The sequence below is a fragment of the Hyperolius riggenbachi genome, chromosome 5 (assembly GCF_040937935.1).
Source record: "Hyperolius riggenbachi isolate aHypRig1 chromosome 5, aHypRig1.pri, whole genome shotgun sequence".
NCBI classification, from domain to species: Eukaryota; Metazoa; Chordata; class Amphibia; order Anura; family Hyperoliidae; genus Hyperolius; species Hyperolius riggenbachi.
This window is the reverse complement of record NC_090650.1, coordinates 160,124,531-160,142,241: the sequence shown is the minus strand read 5'-3', so window position 1 is coordinate 160,142,241 and position 17,711 is coordinate 160,124,531. Positions and strand designations below refer to the sequence as shown.

Below are 17,711 nucleotides of genomic sequence, written 5' to 3'. Positions count from 1 at the left end.
GTGAATAGGACGTTGGGCCCCTTAGCGCACCTAGGCTGCAAAAAAGTGTCACACATGTGGTATCCCCGTACTCAGAAGAAGTAGTATAATGTGTTTTGGGGTGTATTTTTATACATACCCATGCTGGGTGGGAGAAATCTCTCTGTAAATGGACAATTGTGTGTAAAAAAAAATAATCAAATAATTGTCATTTACAGAGATATTTCTCCCACCCAGCATCTGTATGTGTAAAAATACACCCCAAAACACATACTACTTCTGAGTATGGCGATACCACATGTGTGGCACTTTTTTGCACCCTAACTGCGCTAAGGGGCCCAAAGTCCAATGAGTACCTTTAGGATTTCACAGGTCATTTTGCGACATTTGGTTTCAAGACTACTCCTCACGGTTTTGGGCCCGTAAAATGGCAGGGCAGTATAGGAACCCCACAAATGATCCCATTTTAGAAAGAAGACACCCCAAGGTATTCCGTTAGTAGTACGGTGAGTTCATAGAAGATTTTATTTTTTGTCACAAGTTAGCGGAAAATGACACTTTGTGAAAAAAAACAATTAAAATCAATTTCCGCTAACTTGTGACAAAAAAAAAAAAAAAAAAAATCTTCTATGAACTCACCAGACTCCTAACGGAATACCTTGGGGTGTCTTTCTAAAATGGGGTAATTTGTGGGGTTCCTATACTGTCCTGGCATTTTAGGGGCCCTAAACCGTGAGGAGTAGTCTTGAAACCAAATTTCTCAAAATGACCTGTGAAATCCTAAAGGTACTCATTGGACTTTGGGCCCCTTAGCGCAGTTAGGGTGCAAAAAAGTGCCACACATGTGGTATCGCCGTACTCAGGAGAAGTAGTATAATGTGTTTTGGGGTGTATTTTTACACATACCCATGCTGAGTGGGAGAAATATCTCTATAAATAGACAATTGTGTGAAAACAAAATTAAAAAATTGTCATTTACGGAGATATTTCTCCCACCCAGCATGGGTATGTGTAAAAATACACCCCAAAACACATTATACTACTTCTCCTGAGTACGGCAATACCACATGTGTGGCACTTTTTTGCAGCCTAACTGCGCTAAGGGGCCCAAAGTCCAATGAGCATCTTTAGGCTTTACAGGGGTGCTTACAATTAGGCACCCCCCAAAATGCCAGGACAGTGAACACACCCCACAAATTACCCCATTTTGGAAAGTAGACACTTCAAGGTATTCAGGGAGGAGCATAGTGAGTCTGTGGCAGATTTCATTTTTTTTTTGTCGCAAGTTAGAAGAAATGGAAACTTTTTTTTTTTTTTTTTTTTGTCACAAAGTGTCATTTTCCGCTAACTTGTGACAAAAAAATAAAATCTTCTATGAACTCACCATGCCTCTCACTGAATACTTTGGGATGTCTTCTTTCCAAAATGGGGTCATTTGGGGGGTATTTGTACTATCCTGGAATTTTAGCCCCTCATGAAACCTGACAGGTGCGCAGAAAAGTCAGAGATGCTTGAAAATGGGAAAATTCACTTTTGGCACCATAGTTTGTAAACGCTATAACTTTTACCCAAACCAATAAATATACACTGAATGGTTGTTTTTTTTATCAAAGACATGTAGCAGAATAACTTTTGCGCTCAAATGTATAGGAAATTTTACTTTATTTGAAAAATGTCAGCACAGAAAGTTAAAAAAGTCATTTTTTTGACAAAATTCATGTCTTTTTTGATGAATATAATAAAAAGTAAAACTCGCAGCGGCAATCAAATAGCACCGAAAGAAAGCTGTATTAGTGACAAGAAAAGGAGGTAAAATTCATTTAGGTGGTAGGTTGTATGAGCGAGCAATAAACCGTGAAAGTTGCAGTGGTCTGAATGGAGAAAAAGGCTCTGGTCCTTAAAGCGGAATATAACCCTGCATTTCAACTTTGCTCTAAAATATTATTTACAGCATATTATATGCAAAAAGCATTTTTTTTTTACTAGACCAGCATTGGAAGGGTTAAACACAGACGTTTCAAGTTCCGTGGAGAGATATGCAGAAGTTCAGATTGTTACATTCTATGTATCTATTGATAAAGTTACACACTCTTTGGCAGTCCTCCAAGCTCCTTCTCAGTCAGAGAGATGAGTCACATTAAAGAGACTCCGTAACAAAAATTGCATCCTGTTTTTTATCATCCTACAAGTTCAAAAAGCTATTCTAATGTGTTCTGGCTTACTGCAGCACGTTCTACTATCACCATCTCTGTAATAAATCAACTTATCTCTCTCTTGTCAGACTTGTCAGCCTGTGTCTGGAAGGCTGCCAAGTTCTTCAGTGTTGTGGTTCTGTGATGCATCTCCCCCCTCCAGGCCCCTCTCTGCACACTGCCTGTGTATTATTTAGATTAGAGCAGCTTCTCTCTTCTCTCTTATCTTTTACAAGCTGGATAAATCCTCCTCTGAGCTGGCTGGGCTTTCACATACTGAGGAATTACATATAGGCAGAGCTGTCTGCACTCTGCAGGAAGAAACAGCCTGACACTTCAGTGGAAGATAGCTGCAGGGGGAAAGAAGCACACAAATGATCCCTTGAGATTAAAAAGGAAGGCTGTATACAGCCTGCTTGTGTATGAATGTATTTTCTATGTGTGGACATACTGTACATCAACCTACTTCCTGTTTTGGTGGCCATTTTGTTTGTTTATAAACAAACTTTTTAAAACTGTTTTTAACCACTTTTAATGCGGCGAGGAGCGGCGAAATTGTGACAGAGGGTAATAGGAGATGTCCTCTAACGCACTGGTATGTTTACTTTTGTGCGATTTTAACAATACAGATTCTCTTTAAACACTTAGATACATTTCTGTAAACAAAATGTATCTCTTTTCAGCTTCGGATGCGTCTGCAGAAATCTAAAGGAACTTTAAAGCCCTGTGTAAGCCTTCCAATGCTGGTCTAGTAAAAAAAAAAAATGCTGGTTGCATATAATATACTGTAAATAATGTTTTAGAGCAAAGTTGAAATGCAGGGTTATATTCCGGGGCGAAAAGACTGTGGTCCTCAAGTGGTTAAGATTTAATTTCACACCTGCCAGCCAAATGTTAAGACACCTTGAAGTACAAGTTGCAGTCAAATTAGGAGCGAATGAAGCAGCATTTGATTCCCATGTGTGCCTCAAAAGTGATTCCATCTTTTTATCTGACACACCTTTTAAGATGCCAGAATCTTCAAAGGGTATGGGAGAATCCTTCAACAGCTTAAGATGGCCATACACTAAAGGTATGATATGCAGCAGATTCAACTATTAGATAGATTTCCGTCAGATGCCCGTCAGGTCGAATCTGACAGGAATCTATCTGATGTGTGCCACACACTTGGAACAGATTTCCAATAGATTTCAGAATAGCTATTGAAAAAAAAAAAAAAAAAAATTTCGATAGAAATGCATTGCACCATTCGATCCAACGCAACTCTATGGCTCATCGATCTGCTGGCAGCAGCCGATCGACCTAGACCTTCCATCCGGACCGATCGAGCAAATCGATTGAAATCAGCCAGTAATCGATCGATCATGCTTCCTGCTGCATCGATTTCTAGACGATTCGATCAGAGCAGTCGAATTGGCCGTCGATCGAGAGCTGAAATCCACCAGTGTATAGGCCCCTTTAGAGACAGCTAGATCCAATATAGGCATTTTAGACATTTTTTTTTCTTAGCCTCATCAACAGGAAACCTTCTTTTGGTAGCTCTGTGACAAAAAAAAGGTTTTTTTTTTAAATCAGGCTCCTTCCATTCCTGAGCAATGAGCTCCATCACAGAGTCATGTATTGGAAAGGAAGGTCCCAGCGGCTCAAGCAATTCTTCCAGGGCTGTGGAGTCGGTACAAAAATCCACAGACTCCCGACTCCTCGGGTTAGGATTCCACCAACTCCTCGACTCCAACTCCTCTAATTTGTATATTACAATCTTGTTGAGTGAAAGTATGCAACAGGAAATGCATCTCTTAACTGCCAACACTTAGGAATTTTAAATTACAACTGAAGTGAGAGGGATATGGAGGCTGCCATATTTATTCCCTTTTAAACAATACCAGTTACCTGGCTAGCTGGCTGATCTTCTGCCTCTAATACTTTTAGTCATAGACTAAAACTAGTCCTTGGTAAGAGTACTTGTAGAAGACAGGAACAAAGAACAGGCCCTACGCAATATAACTGGCCCTACGCAATATAACTGTGTATACATGAGAATGAGGCTATTCTTCCTCTATTACATATTCTTCATGTACAATCTGAACCAGGTTTATGGGTGATAGACAACACCTCTGTGTTCAATGTGCACAACATTCTCAGTAGATTCTCTGCAGCTCTGTGGGAGTGCATATGTAGAGTATAGCACTACTGTGTAACAAAGTAAACCTTAGACAGATGAAATTAAAGTTTTATACATACATGTGGTTTCCTCCAGCCACCTTCAGACTAATCAGTCCCTCGCTGTCCTCCTCCACCATCTGGATCTTCTGCTATGGGTCCAGGTACTTGAGCCAGTCGGGCGTAGTGCGCATGCACACACACTGCCGCTGGGAGCCTACTACACCTGCGCAGCACTATTGCGCAGGTGCAGAATGCTCCTGGTTGTGGCAGATGTGTGTACACATCATATATACTGTACAGTCACAATCAGATGTATATGTGACTTTAAAATGCAGGGACTGCTTTATTGAAGCAGCACAAGTAACAATTTTTTGATTGATTTATTTCATTGTTGTGGACTAAGCACAGCTATTACTGTATGTATAAATTACAGGACCTTCTAAAAAAAATTAGCATATTGTGATAAAGTTCATTATTTTCTGTAATGTACTGATAAACATTAGACTTTCATATATTTTAGAGTAACTAAGCAGCTCAGGGTGACCCAAACTACTAGGAATGTATAGGGGGATGAAAGGAACCAAAAAGCCCTCCTACTAAAAAAGCAAAGCTTGGTGTAATTGCCTTCTTAAAACAGAAGGAAATTTGCAATAATTCAGTTATAAATAAACATTTGTGGTTACCCACAATGCACACCTACTAAATATGCAAATTATCCCTTTCCGCCCTTGTTAAGCCAAGCAAGCATCCAGAACCGCTGGTTTATAGCAAGCCTATAGCTTTAAGTTTCATATATTTTAGATTCATTACACACAACTGAAGTAGTTCAAGCCTTTTATTGTTTTAATATTGATGATTTTGGCATACAGCTCATGAAAACCCAAAATTCTTATCTCAAAAAATTAGCATATTTCATCCAACCAATAAAAGAAAAGTGTTTTTAAAACAAAAAAAAGTCAACCTTCAAATAATTATGTTCAGTTATGCACTCAATACTTGGTCGGGAATCCTTTTGCAGAAATGACTGCTTCAATGCGGCGTGGCATGGAGGCAATCAGCCTGTGGCACTGCTCAGGTGTTATGGAGGCCCAGGATGCTTCGATAGCGGCCTTAAAGAGAATCTGTATTGTTAAAATCGCACAAAAGTAAACATACCAGTGCGTTAGGGGACATCTCCTATTACCCTCTGTCACAATTTCGCCGCTCCCCGCCGCATTAAAAGTGATTAAAAACAGTTTTAAAAAGTTTGTTTATAAACAAACAAAATGGCCACCAAAACAGGAAGTAGGTTGATGTACTGTATGTCCACACATAGAAAATACATCCATACACAAGCAAGCTGTATACAGCATTCCTTTTGAATCTCAAGAGATCATTTGTGTGTTTCTTTCCCCCCTGAGGGGGGAGTGCATAGCAGAACCACAACACTGAAGAACTTGGCAGCCTTCCAGACACAGGCTGACAAGTCTGACAAGGGAAAGATACATTGATTTATTACAGAGACTGTGATAGTACAAAGTGCTGCAGTAAGCCAGAACACATTAGAATAGCTTTTGGAACTTGTAGGATGATAAAAAACAGGATGCAATTTTTGTTACGGAGTCTCTTTAAGCTCATCTAGAGTGTTGGGTCTTGCGTCTCAACTTTCTGTTCACAATATCCCACAGATTCTCTATGGGGTTCAGGTCAGGAGAGTTGGCAGGCCAATTGAGCACAGTAATACCATGGTCAGTAAACCATTTACCAGTGGTTTTGGCACTGTGAGCAGGTGCCAGGTCGTGCTGAAAAATGAAATCATCTCCATAAAGCTTTTCAGCAGATGGAAGCATGAAGTGCTCCAAAATCTCCTGATAGCTAGCTGCATTGACCCTGCCCTTGATAAAACACAGTGGACCAACACCAGCAGCTGACATGTCACCCCAGACCATCACTGACTGTGGGTACTTGACACTGGACTTCAGGCATTTTGGCATTTCCCTCTGCCCAGTCTTCCTCCAGACTCTGGCACCTTGATTTCCGAATGACGTGCAAAACTTGCTTTCATCCGAAAAAGTACTTTGGACCACTGAGCAACAGTCCAGTGCTGCTTCTCTGTAGTCTAGGTCAGGCGCTTCTGCCACTGTTTCTGGTTCAAAAGTGGCTTGACCTGGGGAATGCGGCACCTGTAGCCCATTTCCTGCACACACCTGTACACGGTGGCTCTGGATGTTTCTACTCCAGACTCAGTCCACTGCTTCTGCAGGTCCCCCAAGGTCTGGAATCGGTCCTTCTCCACAATCTTCCTCAGGGTCCGGTCACCTCTTCTCGTTGTGCAGCGTTTTCTGCCACACTTTTTCCTTCCCACCGACTTCCCACTGAGGTGTCTTGATACAGAACTCTGGGAACAGCCTATTCGTTCAGAAATTTCTTTCTGTGTCTTACCCTCTTGCTTGAGGGTGTCAATGATGGCCTTCTGGACGGCAGTCAGGTCGGCAGTCTTACCCATGATTGCGGTTTTGAGTAATGAACCAGGCTGGGAGTTTTTAAAAGCCTCAGGAATCTTTTGCAGGTGTTTAGAGGTAATTAGTTGATTCAGATGATTAGGTTAATAGTTCGTTTAGAGAACATTTTCATGATATGCTAATTTTTTGAGATAAGAATTTTTGGTTTTTATGAGCGGTATGCCAAAGTCATCAATATTAAAACAATAAAAGGCTTGAACTACTTCAATTGTGTGTAATTAATCTAAAATATATGAAAGTCTAATGTTTATCAGTACATTACAGAAAATAATGAACTTTATCACAATATGCTAAATTTTTTTTAGAAGGTCCTGTATTTATGATGACTCTTATCTGAGAAATAGAACATTTTATCATATTTTCTATTTTAATTACAGTTTAAATTCATTAGGAGTCGGAGTTGGTGCAATTTCTCCCGACTCCAACTCCAGGTACCCAAAAAGTGCCCCGACTCCTCAGCCCTGAATGCTTCATATAAATCATCCCTCCAAAGTTGAGGACTTAAAGGGACACTTAAGTCAGAAAAAAAAAAAAGTTTTACTCACCTGGGGCTTCTACCAGCCCCCTGCAGAAGTCCTGTGCCCTCGCCGTCACTCACTAATCCTCTGGTCTGCTGCTCCCAGCTAGTTTCGTTTTTGCTGACAGGCCCGACAGGACTGGCCACGCGTAGCTTCCTCCGCACTCTCGACTGCAATTAGCGCTATTGCGTGCCGCAAAGCGTCCAAAAATATGCGTTGCCGCAACCCAGCATGCCCTGCAACTTCCTTTTTGCGGCAATGTACCGAATAAGAGTCAGGTAAACTGAGGAATGATCATTTATAAACAAGAAAAGTAATAGAGATTTTAACTTTTGGATTGCCTGGTTAGCATCCATATTACTTGTTTACCAGATAAAAATAAAGAATTGATTTTTTATTTTATGCCGGACAGTTACACTTTAAAGCGGATCCGAGATGAAAAACTAACAATCACAAGTAACTTGTCTATATATCTTATCTAAAGTTTAGATAGTTTACACAGCATATCTAGATGCAAACAGCTTCAAAAGTTTATGAATATGTATTCCTGTGATACAATGAGGGCAGCCATGTTCTGTTTGTCACATTGTCACAGGCTGAGGGCTAGAGATGCTATCAGCTTGCCTGTGTGTAAATTCAGTTCCCTCTCCTCCTCCCCTCCGCCTCTAAATTCCATGGCTAGTAGCCTCCTCCTCCTCCTGCCCAGACTGAGCTCCCATGAGCCCTTGCTACAGTGCCAAGGCACAAAAGGAGCTGTGGGCGCGGCTTGTTTAGTTTATAGGGAATTAGAGTATTAAAACAAAACAAAAAAGTATTTGGCTTAAGGAATGCCCTATAAACTACAGTGGGTTGCAAAAGTATTCGGCCCCCTTGAAGTTTTCTACATTTTGTCATATTACTGCCACAAACATGAATCAATTTTATTGGGATTCCACATGAAAGACCAACACAAAGTGGTGTACATATGAGAAGTGGAACGAAAATCATACATGATTCCACACATTTTTTTACAAATTAATAACTGAAAAGGGGTGTGTGCATAATTATTCGGCCCCCTTTGATCTGAGTGCAGTCAGTTGCCTATAGACATTGCCTGATGAGTGCTAATGACTAAATAGAGTGCACCTGTGTGTAACCTAATGTCAGTACAAATACAGCTGCTCTGTGAGGGCCTCAGATGTTGTCTAAGAGAATATTGGGAGCAACAACACTGTGAAGTCCAAAGAACACACAAGACAGGTCCAAGACAGGTCAGGGATCAAGTTATTGAGAAATTTAAAGCAGGCTTAGGCTACAAAAAGATTTCCAAAGCCTTGAACATCCCAAGGAGCACTGTTCAAGCGATCATTCAGAAATGGAAGGAGTATGGCACAACTGTAAACCTACCAAGACAAGGCCATCCACCTAAACTCACAGGGCGAACAAGGAGAGCGTTGATCAGAAATGCAGTCAAGAGGCCCATGGTGACTCTGGACGAGCTGCAGATATCTACAGCTCAGGTGAGAGACTCTGTCCATAGGACAACTATTAGTCATGCACTGTACAAAGTTGGCCTTTATGGAAGAGTGGCAAGAAGAAAGGCATTGTTAACAGAAAGCATAAGAAGACCCGTTTGCAGTTTGCCACAAGCCATGTGGGGGACACAGCAACCATGTGGAAGAAGGTGCTCTGCTCAGATGAGACCAAAATGGAACTTTTTGGCCAAAACGCTATGTGTGGCAGAAAACTAACACTGCACATCACTCTGAACACACCATCCCCACTGTCAAATATGGTGGTGGCAGCATCATGCTCGGGGTGTGCATCTCTTCAGCAGGGACAGGGAAGCTGGTCAGAGTTGATGGGAAGATGGATGGAGCCAAATACAGGGTAAACTTGGAAGAAAACCTCTTGGAGACTGCAAAAGACTTGAGACTGGGGCGGAGGTTCACCTTCCAGCAGGACAATGACCCTAAACATAAAGCCAGGGCAACAATGGAATGGTTTAAAAGAAAACATATCTATGTGTTAGAATGGCCCGGTCAAAGTCCAGATCTAAATCCAATCGAGAATCTGTGGCAAGATTTGAAAACTGCTGTTCACAAACGCTGTCCATCTAATCTGACTGAGCTGGAGCTGTTTTGCAAATAAGAATGGGCAAGGATTTTAGTCTCTAGATGTGCAAAGCTGGTAGAGACATACCCTAAAAGACTGGCAGCTGTAATTGCAGCAAAAGGTGGTTCTACAAAGTATTGACTGCACTCAGATCAAAGGGGGCCAAATAATTACGCACACCCCACTTTGCAGTTATTGATTTGTAAAAATTGTTTGGAATGATGTATGATTTTCGATCCACTTCTCACATGTGCACCACTTTGTATTGGTCTTTCACGTGGAATTCCAATAAAACTGATGCATGTTTGTGGCAGTAATGTGACAAAATGTGGAAAACTTCAAGGGGGCCGAATTCTTTTGCAACCCACTGTATATGAAAGGAACACAATTATGCAATGTGTAAAATTTTATCTTGGATCCACTTTAAAGCCTTACTGCATTTCCTGTCTCATTTCAGGGAGGAGGAGTAATCTCCAGCCATCATGTGGGACTAATGCTGGGGATACACGGTTCGTTTTGAACCGTGTATTAAGCTGCACGATAGATTGCGGCGCATCCCGGCAGGCAGTTCTTTATCTTCTCTTCGTTTCTGACCATTGTCCTGCCCGCACTATCGAGCGGGGAATCGATCCACGCGGGTATCGGACAGGTCGGAAATTATCAGCGCTGCCATCAGCACTCGATTACACGGTTCAAAACGAACAGTGTATTCCCAGCATTATGGGAACAGCAGGGACAAGAAGAGTTATGGCAATGCCTTGAAAGGTGAGAGATTAAAGGCTTCTGCTGCGGGATATTCTGCACTTATACTTCTGGGTGGGCATCAGTGTTAGTAAGGAGAGCATCATAATCTTGTTACCTAGATCTACAGCAGCTAGAACTGCCCAATCTTTGGCTTGTACAGAACAAGTGACATAATATATGGCACTGCCAGCTCTGTACCAGCCACTGGGATCCACTGAATTACATTATGAATGCTCTGCTCCTTCTTACTAGTACACTTTGGACCAGTTGGACGCCTTCACAGATAAACAGCATTGCAGTTATGCAGCCACAATTTTGCTCCATTTTGAGGCATAATATATCCACCATTTCTGGCCACAGTAAAATTACCCTGAAGTGTTAGCAAAAGAAACAGCATCACAAGCTGTGCCCAGATAGGTACATTGCACCTCTACTTCCTGTATGGTTTTATGCACTCCTAGATATAATCCATCCAAAAACACACTTTTCTCATGGAAGCCTGAACAATACTTGTAATGTATAGGGAGAGCTGATGGAAGGAGAGAGTCTAAGCTGGGGGAGCACAGAACAGAGGGAAGGAGGGGTGGGGGGAAGCTATTCCAAGTCAGCGGCCTTTAGATTTTCTGCTACCTTATGCTGGGAATACACCATGAGATCACTGGCGTAACAATAGGGGATGCGACCCCTGCCGATGCGGGGCCCCCCTAGGGCCCGCTCAGGGACTTTTGGTTGGCAGGAGGGGTCGCAGCATAAGAGGAGAGCGTGGCTGCAGATCGGCGGGGACACCCCCCCCCCCCCCCTCACCTCTGGCTCTCCTCTCTGCGCTCCCCGTCCTGCAATCATTGGTGGCAGCGGGCAGCGACAGCAGGCAGGCTGAACACATACCTTCTTAGCACCGGAGGTCTTCCGATCACTAAGTGCTTCATGGAACTTCCTGTTTACACAGGAAGTTCCATGAAGCACTTATTGATCGGAAAACCTCCGGCGAGAAGGAGGTATGTGTTCAGCCTGCATGCCGCCGCTGCCACCAATGATTGCAGGACGGGGAGCGCAGAGAGGAGAGCCAGAGGTGAGGGAGGGGGGAGGAATGTCCCCCCTCCCCGGTGATGTGCTAAGCTCTTCTCTTATGCTGCAACCCATCCTGCCCCACAAAATTCCCTGAGCGGGCCCTAGGGAGGTGGGGAGGGGGCCCAGATTTTTTTTTTGCAGGGGGGCCCGGGGATTTCTAGGTATGCCCCTGCATGAGATATTTTAGCAGATAGATGATTTCCAACAGGTCCAATCTTATTTTCGATCGTTTTTCTGATCAATTTCTCATAGAAGTGAATGGAAATTGATAAGAAAACCGATCAAAAAATTGATCAGACAGTAAATATGCTGAAAAAACTCATTGTGTAATCCCAGCATGAGTGTGAGGGGTTAGTATGAGGAGCGGCAGTGTGAGGACAGACAGGGGCAGGTGTGGCAGTGTTGGCAAGGTGTGGAGTATATAATCCGCTGGCTGGAAAACTAACTGTAGTCAGCTGATGGAATTTATCATCCAGTGTGGACAAAGGGGACTCCCGCCTTATTGTTGGGATGGTGGGGGCTTTTCATTTCTGGGGAGAAATGTAATTAGGTGTGTTCTTTAGGGATTAAGGGTAGTAGGACCACACTAGATGCGGTTTCAGAACGCAATCTGCGGTCAGCATTCCGGTTTTCTAAAACTGGAATGCAAATGGATCCGTGCTGCCGTTTTGCAGCATACGTTTCGGATTCATTTGCATTTTTTAAAAAATGGATTCCCAATACTGTCTGCAGGTGGGGAGGGGGCCGCCATGTTGGAGGGGGTAGCAGCCAGGAAGGGGGGCAGGGTGCACAGCGGAGGGGAGTACCCCCCTCCCCCACTCCTCCCTCCAGCTAGTTTCTTTTTAAACCAATGTAGCGGCGAGTGGGGAACTCACTCCACCGCTCACTGCGTCACTTCCCGCAATGTCACCTAATGAAATACTAAGGGCGGCATTGTAGGAAGTGACGCGACGAGTGGTGGAACGCAAGGAAGTGAGTAAGTTCCCCGCTCACCACTACATTGATTTTAAAAGAAACTAGCTGGAGAGAGAGCAGGGAAGGGGGGACCCAGATGAGGGAGGGGGGGCCCGACCCCCTTCCCCGCCAATGTGCATGCTGCCCCCCTTCCTGACTGCTATCCCCTCCAGCATGGCATCCCCCTCCTAGTGTTGGGCGAACACCTGGATGTTCGGGTTCGGGAAAGTTCGCCGAACATGGCCGCGATGTTCGGCATGTTCGGGCCGAACCCCGAACATCCCGCTTTTGGGGGCCCTATGGGGTCGCAGGCATAAGGGGGGAGCATGCCCCGATCGCGGGGGGGGGGTCGGAAATTCCCCCCACCCCCTCCGCTAGCGCTCCCCCCTCTGCCGCTTCCCCATACAAAAGTTTCAGGAAGTAAAACAGTACTGGTGGTACTAGTGGGTGGCTGGCAGTGGGCGGCACTGTTTAGTGAGTGACTGAGGAGGAGGAGTCCGGAGAGTGACGCGTTGAGGGAGGGCGGGCAGCGGGCGGTTCAGCAGTAGTACGGTACTACTGCTGAACCGCCCGCTGCCCGGCCTCCCTCAACGCGTCACTCTCCGGACTCCTCCTCCTCAGTCACTCACTAAACAGTGCCGCCCACTGCCAGCCACCCACTACCACCGCACCGGACCGGTACTGTTTTACTTCATTAAACTTTTGTATGGGGAAGCGGGCAGAGGGGGGAGCGCTAGCGGAGGGGGTGGGGGGGAATTTCCGACCCCCCCCCCCCCCCCCCCGCGATCGGGGCATGCTCCCCCCTTATGCCTGCGACCCCATAGGGGGGCAGTATTCGGCCGAACAGGGGCCCTGTTCGGCTAGTCATTCCGCAGTTCGGGCGAACCCCGAACAGTTTGGCCGAACACCATCAGGTGTTCGGCCGAACTCGAACTTCACCCGAACAGGGTGATGTTCTGCAGAACCCGAACAGTGGCGAACACTGTTCGCCCAACACTACTCCCCACCCACAGACAGGGCTGGGACATAGGAAACAGATCCGTTTCTGTGTCCTAAGCTGCCTGTGTAGAGGTAGGTCCATTTTTGCATAGGTTTTCACTACTCCTCCGTGTATCTGGACTGTCCGTTCTTTTTTCGTTTTTCAGAACGGATCCCCCGGAACACACACGGATCTGATTTTAAATTGAGTGAAGACGGCCGCTATTTTTAACATTGGAATCTAGGCTTGAACGATTTATCATTTTGCGATCAAAATCGCATTTTTTGAAATGACGATCTTGAGATCGTCACAGCGGCGTTGTTTTTTGAAGATATTCCCCCGGGCGGCGCAGTCCTTCTGCTGTGCACAGCTCGCTGCTCCGTGCACAGTAGCGAGTGGAAGCTCAGTAGTTCAAGTCTGTTTCATGCGTTCCGCGGCTCAATTCAGTGACGTGTTCCGCAAGCATAGGCTTCAGGAAGTGCATGCGGGTCTGCGCTGATCGTGATTGCCACGGCAGGGCCATGAGAGACTGGCGCGGCCCGTGAAAGGCCTCACTGTAACAGGGCAGAGGGATAGCCACTTCCGGAACGGAAGGCCGGTGCGTCTCCAGCAGAGGCCTCCTGCGGTGACTGCAGTGCCAGACTAGGTGACTCAGCCGGGATCCTTTGATCCCGCGAGAGTGCGGGAGGCACCTAGTGGCATCTAGTGGGTAGATGCAGTAAATTTCACCAACATTTTTAGTCATCTGTCATGACAGATTGCTTAAAATAACTGTTAGTATGTAGGTAGGTAGGTAGGTAGATACAGTAGATATAATTAATGTATTTCATTTATATACCGTAAGTGTGTGTGTGTATTTATTTATTTTGTATTCATTTTTAATAATTTGTCCTCATGCTTCTGGGTGCCCCTCGCTAATCTTTCACTCGCCATCTCCCTCCCTTTTCATAGCAGGTCTGTACTGCACTCATTCACAGAACTGCCATCCCGAATAATCAGCACAATTTGATAGTACAATGTCATTTTCTGTTGATGTGTGTTTGTAAATGTTAATGTACATGGTGAATAGTGCTAAATCTTGATTTAAGAAAATCGTGAATCGAATCGAAATTTCTGACAGAAATGGTGCGATTCAATCTTTTCCTAAAATCGTTCAGGCCTATTGGCCAAAAAACGGAGCCATGGACAGATTTTTTTAAACAAGTGTGACCTTCTCTTACACTGCTAAATTATGTGTGTTTTGTGGATGTGTATGAGTTTGAGAGTCTCTATCTCTCTCTTTATGTATCACACATAAAAATCAACCATTAGCAGCTAATGTTCACACCGACTTAATAGCTCTTCTAATGCAAGGTGTGCCCTGGAAATAGATTATTTATTGAGTAGTGTCAATGGAGTAGAGGTGCTAAGCTAGGATAAATAGCCCATAGCATAAAATGAAAGGCAGAGCAACAAACAGTAGCCAGCCCAATTACTGAATAAAGAGTGTGGAAGGGGTTAAACATCCTGTAAGCAGCGAGGCTATGTAACGAGCATAGTTACCTGATTTGGAGCTCTTAGCAGGCACACCCACGTCTACACTGCTGGCCCGCAGAATGCGGAAGTAAATAGATGTAGAGAGAGAGAGAGCTACTGTCCAGTGCTTGTGCAGGGGAGGAGTGACGTACATGTGACGTCATCCTTCTGTGCGAGCATGGGCAGTGCAATAAATTAAGCTGATGTGGCCATGTTAGGTGAGGTGACTGGGTGCTGATCGTGAAAGGAAAGGAGCCAATGTTGTGTTGAAATTAAAGGTTACTGAAGTTGGAAAAAAAAGGGGGAACAAGAAAAAGATACAGCTATGCATATTGAAATGCTTTCATTTATGTGCCTTTATAAAACTGTAAATTGTACCTACAAAATATGATACCTAAAGAGAAGGAAGCCTCAGGATACTATTGAGGTTTTCCTCGCTGGTTGATATCCCCTGTCTCTGAGAATGGCCCCCCAAAGATTAGCGACACGCTAATCATATCAAGGCTGCGCAGCTCCTCTTCCGGTATCGTGGCTGCGCATACCTCCCAACTTTTTGAGATGAGAAAGAGGGACACTTAAGCCACACCCCTAATGAAGCCCCTGACACCCCCCCCAGTCATGCATACCATAAAGATTTCATAAGAAAAATATGCTGTTTTATAATTCAAACAACACTGTTAATGTATCAATTGAAAGGATGGGAATAAAGTTTAGAGTCAAACACATTTTTAGTAGAGAAATATATATATTTACATAGAAAGAGGGACAAAGTCCTGAAAGAGGAACAAATGAGGAGGACAAAGGGACAGGGCTCCCAAAGAGGGACTGTCCCTCCGAAAGATGGATAGTTGGGAGCTATGGCAGCGCGAGCCCGTCTGTGCATGCACAGTAAGCCGGAGCTACTGCCAATGAGCGGACGGGCTTGCACACAGCCTTGATACAGGAAGAGGACTGTGCAACCCCGATTTGGAGGGGGGCAGTGCTCAGCAACGGGGGGCTTTAGACCAGCAAGGTAAGCCTCAACAGGATCCTGAGGCTTTCGTCTCTTCAGGGTAAGGGCTTGCTTTGAACCCGAGCTTTGGCTCAGGTTCTCTTTAAAGAGGATCTGTAAAAAGAACAACATCCCCTGGGTTACTTGCCCCCCATCCTCTTCTGTCCCTTGGTTCCAACGATGGCAGCCCCCAAACACCGGAGTAGCAAATATTTACCTACCTCTATCCAGCGCAGCCATAGTAGTAGCTTTCCGATTGGGCTCCGGTCGGAAACAGCTGAGTCCAATCGGAAAGCCACGCCGATGCCAGGGAAGGTAAATATTGCAGATGCTACTGCACCACACCTTACATCCATATTGGCTGTGGTTATGGGGAAGCCTGTGCTGGAACCAAGGGGCAGAGGACGACGGGGGAAGCCTTATTAGGATCCAGAGGTTTCCCCCTCCCGCCCAGGGTTTTTTCTGTTGTCACAGTTCCTCTTTAAATTTATGATTGTGGTCCTTGAGGGCCTGAGCCCACTAACGCAGTTGTGCGCAGTTGTGTCCGCTTTTCAGCAACACATCAATATTACAGATGCTGAAAAGCGGACACAACTGCGTACAACTGCATTAGTGGGCTCAGGACCGAGCTCTGGATAAAAACAAAATTTGTACTCACCTGGGGCTTTCTGCAGCCCACCGTAGGTCAGGAGGTCCCACGGCGGCTCCCTGGCTCTTCTCCTAGGCATTCGTCCAGAAATGGCTGACCGGCGGCTCTCGGCGACACTGGGCCCGAGTCGGGCTCCTGCTTCCACATACGTCACCGCTGTCGTCACACGCCGGACGCCTCGCGTCATCATGGCAGCCGGCGTGACAGTACGGCGCATGCTCAATTAAACCGCTCATGCGCCATACTGTCACGCCGGCCGCCGTGATGGTGCAAGGCGGCCGGCGTGTGACGACAGCGGTGACGTATGACGAAGCAGGAGCCCGACACTCGGGCCCAGTGTCGCCGGGAGCCGCCGGTCAGCCATTTCTGGACGAAGGCATAGGAGAAGAGCCAAGAGGCCGCCGTGGGACCTCCCGACCTACGGTGGGCTCCAAAAAAGCCCCAGGTGAGAACATATTTCGTTTTTATCCAGAGCTCGTGTCCCTTTAAGAAGTTATGAATTTGGCTTGGGAGGAAGTAGAAGGAACCTGTTCATCCTTCACTGCAACCTAGCTGCTCTGTGCTTAGGATGAGAAGAGGGAAATTTAATTAAAGGACAACTGAAGTGAGAAGAATATGGAGGCTGCCATATTTATTTCCTTTTAAACAAAACCAGTTGCCTGGCAGCCTGGCTGATCTATTTTAGGGTGACCAGGCGTCCTCTTTTGCCCGGACAGGTCCACTTTTTCCGACCTGTCCGGGGTGTCCTGACGGGTTTTTAGAAATGTCCGGGTGGTGAAGAGCCGTTTGGGAGCCGAACGAGCCGGCTCTTTAAAGGGAGCCGAGCCGCCAAGCCAGAAGAGCCGATGCTTTCTAAAGAGCCGGAATTCCCATCACTAGACTGTAATTCAGACTGAGACTCAGTCTAATGATGGGAATTCCAGCTCTTTAAGCATCGGCTCTTCTAGCTCGGCCGCTCAGTTCCCAAAGAGCCGGCTCGTTCGGCTCCCAAAACGGCTCTTTATCACCACTAACACACATCAGATTAGCGGTGAGCAGGAGATGGGAACCAGCCAGACCAGCGCATAGCAGCCGCACGGTGGACTTTAAATTGTGTATGTGACCGATCATGTCACTTCCTGCATTTGAATTCACTGGCGCGCGGCTGGTGTGGCTGACTTCTGTCTCCTGCTCACCGCCGATCTGAGGTGTGTTAGCGGTGGCAGCTGCACCGCAGGGGAGAACGAGGGAGGTATATTTAGGCAGCCGCACGCAGCATGGGGGAAAGAGCATTTTGTGGGGAAATGTGCTGCCAATCTCATTGCATTTGTGGGGAATCTGCTGCCAGTTTCATTGCATTTGTGGGGAAATCTGCTGCCAATAAG

The 17,711-nt window shown here is 45.5% G+C and overlaps 1 protein-coding gene across 8 annotated transcripts in view; it reads right to left on the bottom strand.

The window, feature by feature from the left end:
- STARD3NL (STARD3 N-terminal like) overlaps positions 1-14,819 on the bottom strand; it is a 673,845-nt gene extending 659,026 nt beyond the window's left edge. For all 8 annotated transcript variants that reach the window (XR_011020835.1, XR_011020836.1, XM_068236415.1 and 5 more), the window contains exon 1: positions 14,735-14,819. The gene's annotated coding sequence lies outside the window, so the exon portion shown is untranslated. The remainder of the gene's footprint in view (positions 1-14,734) is intronic.
- Positions 14,820-17,711: the final 2,892 nt, after the last annotated feature.